At 39.9% G+C, this 18,891-nt stretch overlaps 1 protein-coding gene across 20 annotated transcripts in view; it reads left to right on the forward strand.

Moving 5' to 3' along the window:
- The window catches only part of MYT1L (myelin transcription factor 1 like), a 379,271-nt gene that overhangs the window by 96,762 nt on the left and 263,618 nt on the right, over positions 1-18,891 (forward strand). For all 20 annotated transcript variants that reach the window (XM_084622387.1, XM_084622401.1, XM_084622382.1 and 17 more), the window contains exon 2: positions 13,334-13,448. The gene's annotated coding sequence lies outside the window, so the exon portion shown is untranslated. The remainder of the gene's footprint in view (positions 1-13,333; positions 13,449-18,891) is intronic.

The raw sequence follows: 18,891 nt of genomic DNA on the forward strand, positions 1-18,891 counted from the left end.
GGGTGCTAGACAGTAGAGGTAGATGCCCAACTCTCATTGAATTTCAGTAGGAGGTAGGGGCCAGAATTGTAAGTATTTAGGTGCCCACAGATGCAGATAAATGCCCAGTGGGATTTTTGAAAACACACAGGTGCCTAACTCTTCTTGAAATTAATGGACATTTGGCATTTAGGGGCATCTGAAAATCCCACTAGGCCAGTGGTCCCCGAACTTTTCACAGTAGCACCCCCTCCTTCATGCTATCCGTGCCCCACCCCTGGAATCAGGGCCAGGAGTGGGGCTGTGGCTCCAGGGCATGGCACAGAGAGAGATAAGGGGGATGAAGCTGGGGCCACAGCTGGTGGCAGGTCTGTAGCCAGAAGTGGAGCTGCGGCCGAGGCGGAGGGCTGGACTAGTGTAGGGCCAGGGCCAGGAGTGGAGCCATGGCTGGGGGTGGGGTTGGGGCTGGGATCGGGGCCACTGTCAGGGACAAGGCCGGGGTTGGGAGTGGAGCCTCATCAAGGAGTTGGGGTCGCGGCAGAGCTGAGGGTGGAGTGGGGCTGGCCCGTGCCCTCTCCCCGGCCCTGCCAAGCATTCCTTCATGCCCTTCTAGGTGGGCACCCCCCACAATTTGGGGACCACTGCACTAGGCAGCCATCTACCTTTGCAGGCACCTAAAAACTTTAAAAATCTGGTTCTAGGAGCCTAACTACATTTTGTTTTTTTGGAAAAAAAATCACCCCCTTTGCTTTTAAAATGCAATTTTATAATAATGCTATTGAATTCTCATTCTTTTGTCTTTCCTTGAAATATCTTGGGCCATTGTCAAGAGGTAACATAATTCAGTAATTTCCCAACTTTTGAATGTTTGACTTTGTATGAAGTTTTGCTGTAGGTAATACATATGTGAAGTACGTGATTCAGATCAGACCATCACATTACAATATGTAAAGCAACAAAATAATCATTTGACTATCAACATGATCACCTCATAACTTTTTGTTTTGATCTATGTCTTCCCATTTTGTTGATTTCAAATACTTTAATATCCTGCTGAAACATGGGCCACTTAATCTTCAACTTGCAGAAAGTGGTGAGATGGCTGCAAGAAATAAAATATATAGCAGATTCATCTGATGTATATCAATGCAATGTAGGGATCAGAATAAGGACTTTGGACTGTCACTATATTAGGTAAAATGTGTTTCCACCAGGTTGATACATAAAATTGATAGTAAAATGTTCGCTGACCTAAACGCTTTCTTACTTGCTGCTGATGTGGCCATTTGTCTTAGATATCAAAAGGGCAGACCACTAGGCTGAGCACATATTCCTCCAGTCACATAGGACATGCACAGAATGAGTCAAGGCATGGGTGGAAATACCCAAAAGATCCGAACGGAATCCAGTGGTTAGTCTAATGCTCATGTTGCATACACAGCTGTTCCAAAAATCAGACCTTGCTGTAATAGTATGTTATGTATTATGTCCAAAATTATTGTTCTGGAAAGTGCTGAAAAGTAAGACTTCTTTTTTTAATTTTTTTTTAAGCTACTCTGTAGCTGATCGTTGATATTTCAGTTGAATCACCACAGACTATGCCTTTTGCTTACAAAATGTAAGGGGTATTTTTGGAACTTCTGTTTTAGTGTTCAGTTAGCTCATAAAGATGGGGACTAATCGAGCACTAGTAGGACAATTGTGTAAGGGCATGTGGATATACCTAATCTTGTCTGTGTGTGTCTTTCTGTCTAATATACACATACAGTTAAATATAAGACTGAGAATAATCATAGGAAAATACTCCATCACCTTAAGATAGAATGGGAGCCTTTGTGAGTGCTACAATAAAAGCAAATGTACTTTAAATCTTGGACTACACAGATTTTCTGTTATATTGGGAAATGTATTTATAGATATATTTCAGGTGTTTTGTCGCGTCCCCTCCTTCCCCACCCTGCTATCTAATATATATATAAAATGTCCCTGTTTTTCCCTGCCAATCATCTAATCATTTAGTCCCTGTTTTTTTTCTTGTGCGGCTAAACTGGCTTCCTCATTTTTGCAGTTCATCAATACAAAACTGATTTGAAGCTGAGCTGTATAATAATAAGCCTTTCAGCAGCCAGGCTTGACACTTGCCTTGTAATTAAGGCCTTGATGGTTGTGTTGATGGCAAATGAAAGAAAATGGCTTTGTTCTCAATTCCAGAGGCTTGATTGCTGGTTCTCGTTCTCACCTGAATTCGACCCATTCTGCATTGTGCACATGATTGCTGGAGTGTGAGTAATTGCCGCACTGGCAGATGACATTTTCATGAAGCACACTCTGTACTGCTCCAGAGGGAATTTACAGAATTTATAGCTGGGGAAGCTCATCAAACATGGATTTAGGAAATGCCTATGTGAAAAGTGGGAGCCTACAACCAAATATCAGAGCTTTTCTTTTGACATTTGCTTTTACATAAAGGACTGCAGCCTGCAACCTGTTTTACCTTATGGTAGCAATCTTTTCTGAACAAAATTTTGTGATTAAGAAGAGTTATTTAAGTTAATTAAGGCTAAATTTTTGTCATATGTTTTTTCTTGATTTTTCTGTTGCAACTGGGTATCAGCAAAATAAAGGAGGAAATTTGCTTCTCATTTCCTATAATGTCTTTTCAGATTTACTGTTCAAAGATCTACTGCTGTTTTCATGAAACCTAGTGATGCAGTGATGGCTTTGCTTTTTTTAACTAATTTATTTTCTCAGCCTTCCTGCAATGTTTCATTTTGTAGACTGTATCCCGCATGTTATTTCTATTTAAAACAAAAAAAGTAAAACTTTTTGAAAAAAAACCCACGTTAAGACTTGTATAGTATAGAATTGAAATATATTTTAGAGATTATAATACAGAACTCCTTAAGGAAGCAGAACAGAAAATACTTAAATATCTTATCGAGAAGTACTGAGCTCTTAGCTCTCCATTGAAAGCGGTGTCAAAAGTTGTGGCAAATATGAATTTCATGTTAGGGATTTATATTGTATGTAATACACATCATTTTATGTATAATCTTCCCCACCCCTTCTGCCTCTTCCTTCCCATCTGCTAGTCTTTCTGTGTATCTCACATTCTTCACCTTGGTACCTGAGCCCCTGGTTCTCCTCATCACGCACTGGACACAATAGCCCTTGGAGAACTACCTGTAGACTGTTGTTTCTGCTTGTCCAACTGTTGTGAACGATGCAAATGCAACATTTACACAATCCTACTGATCTTTTTCAATCACAATCTATTTAAACTCTGTCTTCCACTTTGCACTTGAAGATCCATAGCCACTGTGACTCAGACATATTTTTATACAGCTGTCTGGCAAGCAAAAAGTCTCTGCACTTAGCTGCTAATATTCCCTGAAGCTTCTTAATCATGGAAGATAAAGAGCATTTCTTTCTTTGTATTTTGTATTATTGAGATATCCTGTGCTGTTGCATGATTAAATTTTTCCGTTGGGGTTATTGATTAGCAACTGGAAAATTTTAAGCAACAGCATCCTTTGGGCTTCTGGAATAAATATTATTTGCTTCAATGATAGTGCTGAGTATTTTAAATTCAGACTGAAATCAGAGATCCTATTTAACATTGTTAAAATTTGTCTTGGGTGGGGGGCTGGCTTTGCTTCATTTCAGTCTTAGATCTGTATATCACTTCCAATAATCAGCAACCGGAAGAAAATCCATCTAAACTACTGACAATGGTACTAGTTTATAGTCTGCAGGTAATCTGGCAGCAAAAGGAGAGACTTTAAAAGCATTTTACCTGAGTTTATGGGTGCTGTCCTGCTCCCAATCCAATCAAATGGGAATTTTGCCAATTGCTATTGACTTCAATGGGAGCACTATGGAGGCTATTATAAGTATCTCTCGCTATTAGTCGTTCATCATAAAGATCCCATTTCACTTTGATTCAAGATTCTGGCCACCATCGTTAAGACCCTTAATGCTTTGGGGCCTGGTTACATCATAGGCAACCTATTCTTTAAGGATTCTGAATCAGCTATGCTCTTCTGGGACAGTGCAATGTAAAACTCTCCAGAGCTGGAGATAAAGGGTGAGCTTCTTTGCTGTGCCTCTTAGAGCTTGTAGTTCGGGAAGTGGGGCCAAAATGTCTTTGTCATCTTTGTGCCCTCCTGATCCAAGGGTGGAGAGGGCCTCAGTGTAACTAAGCCCTGAGAGCCTGCGGAACTCATGGCAGCCTCACTGGGCTGCTGTGTGAGTTGTAGCACTACCCTGAAGGTTGCAGTAATGCAGACCTTCCCCCAGCATGCCCTGTGTGCCAGGCCTTGAGCGGGGGTTCTTGCAAGGCAGCCTTACTGCTGTCTACCATAGTCCTGAGCAAGAGGAATCCTCCCCCAGCTGGAACTGGAGCTTTTAAAACTCTTTAAGCAGTGTAAAGGGATGAAGATCTCACCAAATCAAGGGTTTCCATGTGTAGAACAACTCTGCTAAAGGAGATGAGATCCAGAACATTTTCAAAAAACCCTAACAGAGACTATTTCTGCATTTAATTTAGTTGCATGTTGTTTGCCTGTTAGCACTGGGAACTTTAACATAGTGTATACTCATGTGAAATACTCTTGTACTATATTACATTTTCAAAGTGCATTCCCTCCCACCAGAATTAACTGTGGTATGGCAGTTTCTCTTGGTCAAGGACTGCAGTAACTTGTAACCAGAAAACAGTGAGTGATAGCCATTGAGGTGGTGGGATAATATGCTAGGTATCTAGGGATCTCCACCACTAATATCCCTTTTCTTCCCTCTGATGTTCTGGCAGCAGTAAAACACTGAGTGGATTTCAACAGGGTAGCCTATTGAAAACAAAACAAAACACTATTGTCCTATGAAACTGGATTGCACATTGCAAAATGGTTGATATTAACTTTCTCTGTGCACATATAAATATAGAAAAGCACCAGTGATGTTTAGACCTTAACAACGTAAATCAAATATATCAGATGCATAACAGTGCACAGATAGCATGGTGGTGTGTGCTTTAAAAATATGGACAATAATAAGTCCTATATTGGCCCCATCCAAATTCATGGGACTGAAAGATGTGTCATGGACTGTGAAATCTGATCTCCCCTGTGAAATGTGGCTGTTGTAAGGGAGACCAGATTTCAGAGAGTTATAGAATCATAGAATATCAGGGTTGGAAGGGACCTCAGGAGGTCATCTAGTCCAACCCCCTGCTCAAAGCAGGACCATTCCCCAATTTTTGCCCCGGATCCCTAAATGGCCCCCTCAAGGATTGAGCTCACCACCCTGGGTTTAGCAGGCCAATGCTCAAACCACTGAGCTACCCAGCTCTGAAGACAACGTCGCTCCCAGCAGCAGTACAGGAGTGAGGGTGGCATTGTATGGGGGGTCATCAATTTGTGGGAGGGTGGGCTGGCCTTACAGGTGGGCGACTAGTCAGGAGTTGCTGTGGTCACCCCCTCCACACCCAGCCAGCCCCAATGCCTCTTTAAGTACCAAGCATTGGGTCTGGAAATGGGGAGGGGCTGAGATGAGGGTGCCCCAGCCAGGGACTCCTACTGTGCACCAGGTTCCAGCTGCTAGTCCTGGATGGGCTGGAGTGGGATGGGACATCCTCTTCTCCTGCATGGGCTGCTCCCGAGGCCAGGTTAGAACCTTCCTGGCTGCAGGAAGCTCCACGGCTGCTGGTTGGGAGCCCAGCTCTGAATGCAGTGCTGCTGCCAGCAGCAGTGCAGAAATGAGGGTGGCATGGTGTGGTGTTGCCTCCCATTACCCTGTTTTGGGTCAGGACCCCTTCAGTTACAATACTGTGAAATTTCAGATTTAAATATCTGAAACCGTAAAATTTATGGTTTTTAAAATCCTATGACCATGAAATTGACCAGAATGGATCCTGAGTTTGGTAGGGCCCTGGTAATAAATATTTGGTCTACTTACTTGGTCTATTGTCTGTGGCAGAGTGTAAGTTTCTTGGAGCAGAAACCATGTTTTCTGTTATGTTAGTATTGTACTGAGGATAACACTGATACTTTGGAAAGTCTGTTGTTTTTGGTGGTATGCCATTCATTTCATGGTACTGTAGCTGAGCTGTTAATTTAGCTCTAAAAAGTACATGGCTGTTAAATAACTCATTATGGGAGTTCCAGTAGACCATCTATAAAATCTATCTGTAGTTATAAAGGTAACACCATGCCTTGGATCAACGTACAAGGGCACATGGAAGTAAGAAGGAGCCCTGCATTTTTATCCAAGGACAGAATTTAGTTCCTAGCTTGTACAGTATACACAGAATATAAATTGCTATAACCAAAATCTGGCACCTTTTAGTGGCATCAGCAATCCATGCCCATTGGCCACATGCACTCCCAATAAAATACCTGAGCTAAAATTGTCAGTGTAGAACTATAAAATGATATCATAGAATCATAGAATATCAGGGTTGGAAGGGACCTCAAGAGGTCATCTAGTCCAACCCCCTGCTCAAAGCAGGACCAATCCCCAATTAAATCATCCCTGCCAGGGTTTTGTCAAGCCTGACCTTAAAAACTTCTAAGGAAGGAGATTCTACCACCTCCCTAGGTAACGCATTCCAGTGTTTCACCACCCTCCTAGTGAAAAAGATTTTCCTAATATCCAACCTAAACCTCCCCCACTGCAACTTGATATATATATATGTCCTAACACTCTGGTAAACTGTTTATGGGTGTGTTTTTGTGTGAATTTCTCTCAATCTATCAGCATTTTCTGAAGATTCCGTCATTGTACTATCTAGACTGACACCGAAGACAGCTGTATCTGTCCAAAAAGGAGAATCATTGGTATCTCCCTTTGAGTACTCTTGCTCGTTTTCTTCTGCTTTGGCTCTTTGCGCAATGCTGCACTGAAGATGTGAATCTGAACCTCAGAATGATTTTTTTTTTAACTTTTAAAACACTTCTAAAACCAAGAAGAAAAGGAGTACTTGTGGCACCTTAGAGACTAACCAATTTATTTGAGCATAAGCTTTCATGAACTACAGCTCACTTCATCGGATGCATACTGTGGAAACTGCAGAAGACATTATATACACAGAGACCATGAAACAATACCTCCTCCCACCCGACTCTCCTGCTGGTAATAGCTTATCTAAAGTGATCACTCTCCTTACAATGTGTATGATAATCAAGTTGGGCCATTTCCAGCACAAATCCAGGTTTTCTCACCCCCCGCTCCCCCACACACAAACTCACTCTCCTGCTGGTAATAGCCTATCCAAAGTGACCACTCTCTTTACAATGTGTATGATGATCAAGTTGGGCCATTTCCAGCACAAATCCAGGTTTTCTCACCTTTTTTCCAAAAACCACCCACACAAACTCACTCTCCTGCTGGTAATAGCTTATCCAAAGTGACCACTCTCCTTACAATGTGTATGAAAATCAAGGTGGGCCATTTCCAGCACAAATCCAGGTTTTCTCACCCCCCCCCAAAACACACACACACACACACACACACACAAACTCACTCTCCTGCTGGTAATAGCTCATCCAAACTGACCACTCTCCTTACAATGTGTATGATAATCAAGGTGGGCCATAAGAGTTCCCAGAAGTCACCTACTACAGGACAGGCCTAACAAAGAAAATAACATAACGCCACTAGCTGTCACCTTTAGCCCCCAACTAAAACCCCTCCAATGCATTATTAAGGATCTACAACCTATCCTGAAGGATGACCCAACACACTCACAAATCTTGGGAGACAGGCCAGTCCTTGCCTACAGACAGCCCCCCAACCTGAAGCAAATACTCACCAACAACCACATATCACACAACAGAACTACTAACCCAGGAATCTATCCTTTCAACAAAGCCCGTTGCCAACTGTGCCCACATATCTATTCAGGGGACACCATCACAGGGCCTAATAACATCAGCCACACTATCAGAGGCTCGTTCACCTGCACATCCACCAATGTGATATATGCCATCATGTGCCAGCAATGCCCCTCTGCCATGTACATTGGTCAAACTGGACAGTCTCTACGTAAAAGAATAAATGGACACAAATCAGATGTCAAGAATTATAACATTCATAAACCAGTCAGAGAACACTTCAATCTCTCTGGTCACGCAATTACAGACATGAAGGTCGCTATCTTAAAACAAAAAAACTTCAAATCCAGACTCCAGCGAGAAACTGCTGAATTGGAATTAATTTGCAAATTGGATACTATTAATTTAGGCTTAAATAGAGACTGGGAGTGGCTAAGTCATTATGCAAGGTAGCCTATTTCCCCTTGTTTTTTTCTACCCCCCACCCCGACGTTCTGGTTAAACTTGGATTTATGCTGGAAATGGCCCACCTTGATTATCATACACATTGTAAGGAGAGTGGTCAGTTTGGATGAGCTATTACCAGCAGGAGAATGAGTTTGTGTGTGTGGGGAGCGGGGGTGAGAAAACCTGGATTTGTGCTGGAAATGGCCCACCTTGATTATCATACACATTGTAAAGAGAGTGGTCACTTTAGATAAGCTATTACCAGCAGGAGAGTGGGGTGGGAGGAGGTATTGTTTCATGGTCTCTGTGTATATAATGTCTTCTGCTGTTTCCACAGCATGCATCCGATGAAGTGAGCTGTAGCTCACGAAAGCTTATGCTCAAATAAATTGGTTAGTCGCTAAGGTGCCACAAGTCCTCCTTTTCTTTTTGCGAATACAGACTAACACGGCTGTTACTCTGAAACCTGTTCTAAAACCAAGAGCTTTTACCTTTAAAAGCATTTCTCCTGGCATAAAGAGCTGTGTCGCAGGATGTTAGATTTCAAGATCCATGGCAAAATTTTGTCCTGTTTTGTGTGAGTGGGATAGAATGCAGTGAACCTGTCTCTCCACTGCTCCCAGTGCACTCATGTGAGAGCAGAGCAGAATATGGACTTTGTGCTTCTTTGAATGCCAGGTGGGAGCCTACCTGGCAACACTCTACAAGTACTGTGGTCAGCCCACTTCGGGATAATGCCAGACCCCTGATTGTCCTTCAGGCATGCTACCTTTGGCATTAAGTGCTAATGCTAGTGGCAGGGTTTGCTGCTCATTTGGAGCAGCAGCAAGTAGTGCTTCAGAGCAGTCCCGTGAGCCATGCTGCCAGTGTGCCTCAGGTTCAGAAAGGCAAAATTGTGCTCCTACTTTGAGAAATACATGCAACCTTCCCCAAAACTCCCTTCAGTGCCAGTTACATTGTTTCCTCATTAATTTTAAATCCTTGTTTGGCAGTGACTGATTCTTTGAACCATTAATCATACCTAAGCTAAGCGTGACATCAGGAAAACACGCCATTCAGAATGTGCAAGAATGCTGATGCACTGTCTGTCTTTAATGTTCACAGTCTCAGAATTTCAGAGAGCACTAAATGTCAGCACTGGATGTCACATTTCTCAACATACAAGGGCATTCCATGTGTTAATTCCTCCCATTTCAGATTGCCCATTTTAATTGTCCTTTTTCTGTGTTGTGCTGTGTGAGGCTGAGGCCTAGATTTGCCTCAAAATAGGATTGGCAGTAGCACTTTTTATTGATGGTAAAATGTAGATAAGCTGCAATGTAAAGACTCACCAGCGTTTATTCTCATCAACAGCTATAAGTGTATTGCTTTTGTGGGTGGGTAGGACCCAAGCAATTCAGTGAAAGTTACTGTTTCCTCTCAAAATAAATACTCTGTTTTGAAAATGGATTCAGACCATTACATTCTGACTGAACAATAAGGCAGCTGACTCCTTGTCACTTCTTATGTAAAGTATCCTTACGTTTGTTTCCAGAAGTGAAATCTCTGGGCTTGATCCTGTGTCTGCTGAAGAGGCTGGCAATCACTGATGCCAGCAAGAGTAGGATTGGCCACTGTGTTTTGATTCAGGCAGTGGCTGAGTAATCAAAGAGTTTGGATTTTGGTATCTGTTAATGTACATAAGCTGTCCTCTTCTAAAGTCTACTTGTAATCACAAATACCCTGTGCATATTAATATTAAACCTATTGGTTCTTTTTAATTACCTATCTTATTGGAAATGGTTACAATTATTTCACCTTTCCTCACAATAAATATTAAGCAAATGAAAATTACTACAATAAACAATCCAAGTGACCACTGTAGCCGAGTTACTTATCTACACTGAAAGGAGGCACACAACCCATCAAGTATAGCAGGGATCTACATGAGATCTGTGTGCTATTGAACATATTCCTGTTTATTGTTTTCCTTCCTTCCTTCCTTCCTTCTCTTGATGAGTAATGAGCACCTGCAGCTCCTATTGACTTCAGTGGGAATTGCAGCTCATCAGCATTAATCAGGATGTGGCCCTTTCATGGGAGGTTTTCAAGGCACATTGAGCCCAGGGGCTTGTGCAACTACTAAAAAAAAAAAATTAAAAAAAAAATCTCTTGCTTGTAACAATAGATAAAGTCCAGGTGTTTTCACCATTCTTAGGTTATCACATCTCAGAGTCCAAGTCACTTAGTCTATCCTTAAACATGCCTTTTCTTAGGAGCTAGGCAGTACAGATGGTAACTGCACTATAGGACACATTCTACCCTTACTTTTACACGAGCAACCTCTGTTTCTGCCTCTGCAGAACTAATTTAAATTATGTTTAGGTCACTGAAATGAGTGTTCAGTTCAGGATCAGAGAGCATTAAAAATGTATGTGCCAAGTTTTCAAAATTGCCATGCACAATTGTCCACTTACACTTGTATGAGTATTCACCAAGCTGGTATCTAGGCGGGTACGCTAATAATTATTTCCGCACGCAAATACTTCATCTGCACACATAGTTAAGTAACTGCACATGCAAACATAGATAGGCATTTAGAGATAAGGCTTAAAAATGTGTGGCCAAGTACACAAAAGTCAGTGTTATGAGCTCCTTAGCTTCATGAGAACTAAATTTAACTGTGGTTTGATTTTCAAAGATGTTAGTGCCTGAAGCTCCCAGTGACTTCAGCAGCAGTCATGAGAGCTTAGTGCCTTTGAAAATTAGGCCAAATTTTTAAGAAAAAGGGGAAAAAGAGGTTTTGTTTTTAAAAGCAAGCAGTGAATTCTGTTTTATTGATCAGGTGAATAATTATTTATATTTATAATGGAAAGAAAAACCCTTTTTTGGATCAGTTTTTGCTTATGAGGGAGACAGAGTGAAAGAGAGAAAGTGAATACTCATATGTTAAATTTTGCTGCAGAAGTCAAAGTTTAGCTGTCTGCTTTCTGCTTGACTTGTCAGTAGTAATGAATAATGGATGGCATAGGGGGGTTGCCTTTACACTGCTATGGTTACAGTCGCTAGCCTTGGTGCTGAAGTAGAAGCTCGACAAAAAGGGAAATTAATTCACAGCATAAACTCTGTAATGCCTGATCAAAAGTTGGAAATGACAAAAATGCATTTCCTATATAAACAAAAATAGAAAAGTAGACAATACCAGCCAGTTCACTGAGTTTCAATACTGCATTTATTGTATAAATATAATTTTTACCGTGAGTTGAGTATATAATTGGAGTCATATGGCATGGTATTGTCATTCTCAGCATTGCACTACATCAGTAAAAAAAAAAAAAATAGCCATATTAGGCTGAATCCTGCATATATATATTGCTCTGCCTTTACTTAGAGAAGACTCTCACTAAGGTCAATGTGTAAAGGCAGAGTCAGGTCATCATCAAGGCATTGTTATGTGTAAGAGATTTTAAACCTCTTTTTTCATAATGCAGTAAACAAAAATGTTGTAATTTACAGTATTTTTTTAAAAAATAGAGCTAAATTCTAGGGTTAATTTTTTACCCCAAAATGATGTTTTTAAAATATCCTGCGAGTCAAGACTTTAGGGAGCTCATAAATAGTCCTTGCTCTCATGAGTAATGCCGAATATTCAATTGAGCTACTTATCTGACTGATTGTTTGTGGGATCAGGCCTTTAAAATGTAATTGCACTTATGAAGTAAATGCTGACACTTTTGTGAATAGGCCTTTCCCCTGAGTGAAATGGCAGAACCTTTCCATTTATATTAATTCATCATTTTTAAAGCACTATGAGTCTTCTGTTTGTTGTTATTTTTGCATTCCCCCCCCACCAATAGGGAAATACCAAAGCTTGTTTTTACTATATTTTATATGCAAACTGTTTTGTTTATGAAAGAGTATTTTATCTTAGTTTAAGTCCCAGCTTCTAAGTGCTTCGAATGTTACCTTGACTGAGAAGGAATATATAAGAAGTCTAGTACAGTATCTTTTAGAGGATTTATGGTAATGCTGCTGAATTTAGCTGATCATAAACAGCATGGTGAGCCCCTTAGGGTCTCTTCATTTTCCTGACACACTCCACTGCTGCCCCATTAACACTTTGTCTGTTATTGCCATATACTCAATTTAATGAGTATCTTTGAATTTGGAGCCGACACAAGAAACAATAGCTGAAACAACTGAATCACCTACTGTAGCTTTCAATGCTGTTTCTAATTCCTTCTTCTAGCTTTTATTTTTTTAAGCAAAATGAGTAAGTTTTTAATCTTCAGCAATATTTCATTATATCATGAGTTTTTCTTTAATTATAGGAGACAGTAATGCCAAACAATGAGTAATAGCTTCAAACATGACACTGTATCTGCATTATAGGTGAACACATACTGAACATATGCTAGAGAAGGCATTTTCTTACCTTAAAATTAGTCCTGTTCACACTAAATCTTTAATGTGAAAAAAGATTACTAGATTTTTATATTGTCAAAACAGAATATTATAATAATACTAAGAAAACTTTAAGAACAACAGAGTTTGATTCTGATTTCTGGTACCAGTGTGAATCCAAGTAACTTGTGTAAAAGGTAGAATCTGGCTTATAACATTATTATTAGATTTGATTTATAAAACGGAATTTATCACACTGTTCTAAGCACAACACATGTGAAATTAACAGTAAAATAAACAATTAACACTTTGTCAGATAAAGGACTTTCCAAGATTTAAAGCCTGAAATGTAGTATGGGATTTAAATCCAACATTTAAATTTTGTACTGGTTACTAACTGATCAGCTAAAGCAGTAAAATGTTACGAAAGTTACCTTTATATCCTTAATTTTACTGGATGGTCATTACGGGGCACAATAAAAGGCTTGAATAATTGAATAAATATTTAGACCATTTTTATTCCAGTAAATTGTCTGCAGAAATCAGTAATCTATATTAAAAATGTATTCTAATGTGTATTTATTATAAATGTTAGTTTAAAAGATAAAAAACACAAGAGAGTATCTGGTTTTTTTTTTTTTTTTTTTTTTAAAGCTTTTGCCTTTTAGCTGAGTTTTCTTTTTTTCTTTTAGAAAATGAATCTGGAGGAAAATTGGTGAATCCAATCCAGTGGACCTACAAGCACCCTGACGGGCTCAGAGAGCAGAGTCTGGACCAAAGAGCAATTACCCCACCAAACGATTTCAGGTACAATTGACCTAAATATACCACTCTCTTGAGATTAGTGACAAGAGTTCATTTCCTATAGTGCTTTTCCCATTTGCTACTCCCGGTAACCACCGTGATCTTATCTGCCTAGTGCTTCATGACTTCAGGGATGCAGTTAAGAGTTCTGTTGTGCATTCTCTTTAAACAGACAATTCATGCTAAAAAGAGCCATTTGCAGTTAAATTAGGTGATGCATATATTGTTCTTGCTGCTGAAGTTATATAGAGCAGGAAGGAGTGCCTGAATCCTTGCGGACCTGACAGCGATAGAATTCTTTGATCTGTCAAATCAAAAAAGTGGGGCTAGTAATCCTAAATCAGATACAGATTTTAAAAAAAAAATAGAACTGAGGATTCAACTTGCAGCAGTGAATGGTTTGTAGTGTTTGCTAGTTGTGTTCTTTTTATATTTATCAAAAGCAACCTTCTTTAATGTCATTTCATTTAGAGCCTTCACACAGTCCATGCAGTTTTCCCATGGAAGCAAAAAGTCAATCCACTCTTCTAGCTTAGTTTATGAATGTACATGGACGCAACTGAACTGAAGTTAAACCCTGGTAATGATACAGTACATTGCAATATTGGCACTTGAGGAGTCAATTTTTAAAAACAGTACCTCTGGACTTGTGCAAGATGCCAAATAAATCATCATTCCCCTGATATGGAATATTGAGAAACATTTGACAATCCCTTTGGAGTTCATTGGGAAAAAGAAAGTCCTAATTATTTTGTCTACAACCTACCCCATTTGTCTTTGTTATTAGTGAAATCCCTAGAGTATATGGAAATTTGAGAGGTTAGTGTCAAGTTCCATGCACTTCAGTTTTTTGAGAGCTGTCTGTTTACAAAGTTTTATAATAGGTCACAATTGTTCTAATTATTTTCTTGTATGTTGGTTATGTTTTCCCAAGAGAACACCACAATACTCTGTTAATAGTGCTTTTCCCAGAGCTGTAAAAGGACCTCCTCCCCCTGGTGTGTGTTAGAGGACTTGCAGTTCACTTGGAAACAAGTGTAAAGTTTATGCTTATAAATTCAGTTGGTTTTGTCTGATGCCAATGGGCAACCCTTGTGAACGTAGGGAAATAGTGCTCTAACAATTGGGCTGAAAGTTATGAGGGGGGTAACCACCTCCTCCTCCACTCTTTTTGTGAGGGTTTAGACTTGGTCTGAGCACACCTACTGGATTGGGCCCCAAAGGGAAGACAGGCGCTGGAAACGCCTACTTCATGAATCCCACTGGGGCTGAGATATGCACTAGGTGTTACGCTATTAAGCAAAATTAGGACAGAGGTGTCTGGGCATGTAGCCGGCAGCTGAAATTTAGAAAACTAGGGACTTTAGGCACCTCCAGGGTTAGGTGGCAGCTGAGTGGACTTAGATACTTAAAGTGGCAGTTAAGTGCCTACATCCCTCTTGTGAATCCCACTCTGAGAGACTTACCCAAGGTGAATGGCAGGTGAATGACTTACCCAAGGTGAATATAGTAGGTGAATGGCAGAACTAGGGATAGAATCCACGTTTCCCAATCTACATTGTGGTACCTTACCCACTAGAACAAACTTAAACAGGGTTTATGTTTACAAGAAGGTCCTATTAGTTAGATTAATGTTTTTGAATAAATAAGCAAAGTAGCTGCTCCTCTGTACTGTGCTCTAGCTAGGCTTCAGTTGAAGTATGATCAGCTTTGTACGCCACATTTTAAAAAGATACATGGCTGCAATGGAGGGAGTTTAGAGGAAAGCAACCAACTACCAATAAATAAAGTTTGGAATATAAAAACTTCAGGGAAAGGTTAGGAGAACTGGATTATTTCAGTCTAGAGAAAAGACAAATGAAATCAAAATAGATCATTATTTCTATTAATCAGTGAGGAAAGAACAAACGGTAATGGGATTAAGTTACAGCAAGAAAAATTTAGATTAAATATTGGGGAAAATGTACCTGGTAAATTCTCATGCCATCTATACTGGTGCACTGGGATACACAGCATATCAGAAGGGAAAATTTATCCTTTAGAATGTAACCATAAGAAGAGTCAGGCAGTGGAACAGGCTGCCAAAGAGTGACTAAACTAGTCAAGGCATAACTAAACACTCACTTAGTAAGGATGGGTGAGGGCAGAAGTGCTCTGTAGATTGCAAGTGGTCTGTGTTGTCCTTCGTGGTGGTCTCCTGAATTAAACATTCTGAGAACCAAGCAATGGGAGACTCTGCATTGGAAAGTTTGGTGGGTTCATGAGGGGATCTCTCCGTTTCAAAGTGATCCATAGAATAAAAGATCTAGAAAACCACTGGTTTAAGGAACGAAGGACTTAATCCTGCCATAACACCAAGAAGACCTGAAGCAAAGCTCTGTGTGGATTGCAAGCTTCTCTCTCTCTCACCGGCAGGAGTTGGTACCATAAAAGACATTACCTCACCCACCTTGTCTCTATAACTCTAAGGGACAGACTAGATGACTCACAAGCAGTTGCCTCTGGCTCAAATTAGGTTGTATTGAAATATTTACATGTTTTTTTTCCTCAGAGTGCCCCAAACTTGCTTTCTGCATTTTACAAATGGAGCAGGTTCAGCTTGTCTCTTATTGACTCTGTTATAATTCTACAAGGGCCCAACCTTGCAAAGAACCCCACAAAAATATCAATTATTATATTTTTGCCTGAGTAAGTAGCACTGCAGCAAGACCTGATCTCTGCAGCCTGATCTCTACATCCTCTCTGTACTGCCACAGTGCTACAAAGGGGCTGTTAAGCTACCCTAAATGGGCTGCTGAGGATTTCCTAGAGTGGGAGAATCCCTAGCTGGTTTAGTTAGCTCTGTGCCACTCCCAGCTAGTTCCCAGTGTCCTAGGAAATAAGGGGAAGTAAGTAAGGTGTACCAGGAGTCAGGAGACTAGTCTCCTACTTAAATGACCTGGGTTTAAGTCCCTGTTATGCCACATACTACTTATGAGACCATAGGCAAGTCACTTAGCCTTTCTGTTTCTCAGTTCGCCATTTATAAAATGGGGACAAAAGTGTTTCCCTATTGTGTTGTAAATGTGTATATATGCATTAAGTTATGAAGCATTCAGATATTATGGGGGCAGAGGGCTGAACTGATCCCTAGCTGCCCTGATGATTGGATGGAACACAAAAGTTTAGCCAGCTGCCTTTGCCCCACCTCTCTAGGGAAATGTACCAAACAAAACTCGGACAGACTCAAGGATCACCGCTTTTGACCATATTTTTATCTGTGAGGCCCCTAATTCATGGAGTGCTATATAAATAAATTAATTAATAAAAAATCAAAATGTCAAGATACCATCAATATCATACAGGCTCTTTCAGTCAACTAATTATAAATACATACTGCCATTGGTACTTGACTATACATAAATGTATACATTCTCACTTTGTGGATTCCGTTCTCCTCACTTTGAAGTCAATGGGAATATAGTCAGTTTTCAGTAACTTCAGATATTCCATTCATAAGCCAGTCATCATCATTCTTCACTTCCCTCCTCAGCAGGGATGAATCAATCACACCATGCATGTATATGGATAATGATAGAAAAGTACGGCAGCAGAAATCAAAATATTGCATTGAGTTAGGTTAGCCAGATTCTTGCAAATATACTGTCGCCATGACAGGTTCACATTAGCTGTTGGCAGTATGAGATAAGTCTTCTTAATATGACCTTCTAAAAAAAGTGAGAGTTTAGTAATCAAAACATCACACATTTCTAAATTTAGTATTTATATATAACCACTGTAAATTTTAGTAGAGGAAATCATGATATAAAAATTGTATTTCTTTCTTTCACTAAATTTCATTGGTTGCAAAAATGAGACACCAGGCTCTTTAAATTATAGTTCATAGACACCATCTCTGCTCCCATGGACAGGCATAGCTGTTTAGATCACATGAGCCAGTCAACTGTGATTGATCACAGGCTGCTGCTGCTGTTAGCAGGCTAAGGAGAGCAGTTATGTTGAAGCTAAAAATGTCAGGGAAGGGTCATATATACCAATAAGAATTAGAAAAGAAAATGTTTCTAGTGTTTTCAAGGATATATAGCTCAGCCTGCTAGAAAATATAATCTTTAAATCATCCTGAAAATTGTGTAGGATATAAAATTAAATTAAACCCAATATCAAAGGGTATGTTGCCTCACTGCATCTGGAGATATGTGTAAATTCCCACATATCCAGTTGAGAGCACAGCTCAAGAATATATTTTTAGGAACGCTGATGATGATAGTGCTGATAATTTACACACAACATACGTAGCATACTTTTCAGTGTTTTTTTTTTAAAAAAGAAGAGATTAAAATGATTTAGGTTATCCAGATCCATACAGTGTCATAATCTCTGTCCAACTAGCTCTTGCAGCGTGATTAGACAGCATGCATGACACTATCCTCAAAGGACTCTTCTACTTTTATAAACATATTATTTCTATCATATTTATTTTTCAGTGAACAAAAAAGTGCACATTTTAATTGCACTTCAGGTGAACCACCTCATGCTGTATTACTACTGCACCCAATACACTTATTGCAGTCTCAGCAAATAAAACAGGCCTGTTCTAAAATGTAACAAAGTCAAAGGAAAGACTCCCAATGATTTAATGGGCTTTATCAAGGTGTTCAAGGAATGCAGGATCAGGTCCATAATATATTGTTGACACACTATAAAATTCATGTTAGTAGAGTACCTATGAAAAGGCGTCTTGCATCAAGCCAAAATACAATCTGAAATACATTGCAGCTCTTTTAGATGAATCCCAGAGGGAGGAATAAGCTTGTTTTAAAAAAACAAACAAACAAACAACTTGATGCCCTACAAGGAGCTAAAGACACCGGGAATTTATATTTTCAGTGAACCAAAAATAGAATAAGGAATTGACCTTACAACAGATCTATTAAAAACCTAGTGGGCGATGCAAAAAGAAAAGGAGTACTTGAGGCACCTTAGAGACTAACCAATTTATTTGACCATAAGCTTTCATGAGCTACAGCTCACTTCATCGGATGCATGCAATGGAAAATACAGTGGGGAGATCTATATACACAGAGAACATGGAACAATGGGTGTTACCATACACACTATAATGAGAGTGATCAGGTAAAGTGAGCTATCACCAGCAGGAGAGTGGTGGGGGGGCTCTCTTTGTATTGATAATCAAGGTGGGCCATTTCCAGCAGTTAACAAGAATGTCTGATGAAGGGAAGGGGGTGGGGGTGGGGGAATAAACATGGGGAAATAGGTTTCAGAGTAACAGCTGTGTTAGTCTGTATTCGCAAAAAGAAAAGGAGTACTTGTGACACCTTAGAGACTAACCAATTTATTTGAGCATAAGCTTTCGTGAGCTACAGTTCACTTCATCGGATGCATACTGTGGAAACTGCAGAAGACATTATATACACAGAGACCATGA

The sequence above is a fragment of the Lepidochelys olivacea genome (assembly GCF_965140295.1).
Source record: "Lepidochelys olivacea isolate rLepOli2 genome assembly, chromosome: 3".
Taxonomy (NCBI): Eukaryota; Metazoa; Chordata; order Testudines; family Cheloniidae; genus Lepidochelys; species Lepidochelys olivacea.